Below are 2,570 nucleotides of genomic sequence, written 5' to 3' on the forward strand. Positions count from 1 at the left end.
GGGCTAACCATCTCTATGGGTTTTTGCAGGTCATCATCCAAGTCACATTAACAAATAACGTGATCACGTGTTTTTTTTGTAATTACTAGAGTTATTAACGTAATCATGCGATCATGATCACGTCAATGAAATCCCTGAGTAGAACCCAAAGAAGAAGAGGAAAGCTCTCTCCACACCAAATGAAAGAGCTACCAAAGTTGCTAGTTTACCTACATGAAGGGAAATACGGAGCTGCACTTGTTTGAAATAACGTGGGGTGTTGGGGGGACAGGAGGAGGGGGGGAGATTTAGGGTAATGGGGTCAAGACCTAGAGAGGCAGCTTCCACCAAAGCTGAGTGCAGAGTAGGTGAGCAGCTTTACCGGCAGTTGGGTCAAAACCCAAAGAGCCAGCTTACACCAAAGCCAAGTGCAGAGTAGGTGAGCTTCACAGGCAGTTTCATGTCCTCCCTTTTGGCTCAAATCAGAAGGTGTGTGTGTGTGAGAGTGAGAGAGAGGATGAGGGGCAGTTGAATGCAGGAAAAAGCGGAGAGAGAGAGAGAGAGAGAGAGAGAGAGAGAGAGAGAGCTCTATGGTTTGCAAAGGGTTGGTCGATCGTCTCATTTCCAGATGGTGTCAACGCAATTGAAATTTTTTTGGACTCATGCTGCATGCACAAAGTTTGCAATTTTGGACATGTGGAAAGATAACTTTGGTTGCCTTTATACAATATATACTAGTCACTAGTATATGGACCCATCTTCTAGATGGAAGAGGAGAAGAAGAAGAAAATAGAGACCTATGAGAGAGAGAGAGAGAGAGAGAGAGAGAGAGAGAGAGAGATTACCGGCATGCTTGGAAGATCGAGAAATAGATGCAAGTTATGGGTTTCCTTATGTTATTTATTTCATAGAAAGAGGAAACTTAGTAGAACATGTGTTAAAGAAACACACGATGAAAAGGTGAACTCAAAGAAATCAAGCACAAAAGCTCAAAATGGGGCTTCAAAGTTTGATCAATCTGATTATTTTCACAATTATAGAAATCTTGGTAAGCTTAATGCTTTTTGGATGGCAAGAGTGCAATTTTAGGTATTGAGAGTGCCTGCTTGTCTATGATTTTATGCATTGACATCGACAATGCGGCATGCTTTGACTATCATCAAGTATGAACATTAAACCCCACATCCCCTGTGTTCTCTATAAAGGTTGTGCTTCTTAGTGTGGTCTTTGCATGAATATTTGCACTCCATAACCTCTCTCGCACCATTTTTCAATTTCAAAACCTTGCCACCTTTGAGGGCTCCCACGTGGGGTTTTCTTAAACGCTCATAAGATGTCATCTCTCAAATATACAATCCTCCACTAACAATCTCATGTTTGCTTGTGTCAACAAAGTGCATAATGCCAAAGATATTTGGGGGCTCTTGAGATAGTTCCTACAATGTTCAAATTTCTCATAGAGAACTCAAGTTCAAGACTTATCCATTCTAAATATTTGGATAATTCCTATGGCTTTAAAAGTTCTCTCTCTCTCTCTCTCTCTCTCTCTCTCTCTCTCTCTCACACACACACACACACACACATTCACACACACACACACACACACACGCACGCACGTGCGCGCGCACACACACACACAAAAGAGGGCTTGCGTTCAAGATTAATCCAGAGGGCTTTTGGGATAGTTCCTATGACATTCCAATTTCTCATAGAGATGTTGAGTTCAAGACATCTTTGAGAGCTCTTAGGTTTGTTCCTACATCGTTCAAATTTCTCGTAGAGTCCCTGAGTTCAAGACTCGCCCAATAGATATTTGGATACTTCCTATGACCTCAAAATTCTCTCTCTCTCTCTCTCTCTCTCTCTCTCTCTCTCTCTCTCTCTCTCTCACACACACACACACACACACACACACATAAGAGGTCTTGCATTCAAGACTAATCCAGTAGATATTTCAGGGCTCTTCAATATTTACTTGGGTACACATATATAAAAGAATGCTAATTTAACTGATTCCATATCTATGCTCACATGAATTTAGTGTGTAAAGGACGTTGGTTATATATGCACGTGTGTGTGTGTACTACTGGCATACATAATTGTTGATCAAAGACCAATATTTACTTGATCTAAGATTTTTCTTTTTATGGTCAGATTCCATCCAATCATCTTGTGGCAGTTTGGAACCTGGCCTTTTGTTTTGAAGATCCTTGGTTCAAATATTTTAGCATTGGGTTATTTGCCTAAGATTATAAATGAACAGGATATGTCAAAAATCTGATGGAATTACAATGCTATTGGCTGAATCAAAACTTTTGATCAAGTATTCACGTGTGACTTCGAACAAATGTGAGAGGAAAGAACATAATCATAATGAGGTAATTAGTAAGGGCCTTCGCTAGCTAAAGATGTCGTGTTCGGCACAGCTTTGATTGACAAAAATCCTTGATTGTGACAAAAAAATTCATGGGGAGATTCTTAGTTAGAGGCTTTTGTGAAAAGACTGTCATTGGCAATGCTTAAATTGACATGCATGCCAATGGAAATGGGAATGGAAGTCTTTATGGAAATAGTATGTGGACATTAGTAAA

Source organism: Adiantum capillus-veneris, chromosome 24 (genome assembly GCF_014529385.1).
Source record: "Adiantum capillus-veneris isolate H3 chromosome 24, ASM1452938v2, whole genome shotgun sequence".
Lineage (NCBI taxonomy): Eukaryota > Viridiplantae > Streptophyta > Polypodiopsida > Polypodiales > Pteridaceae > Adiantum > Adiantum capillus-veneris.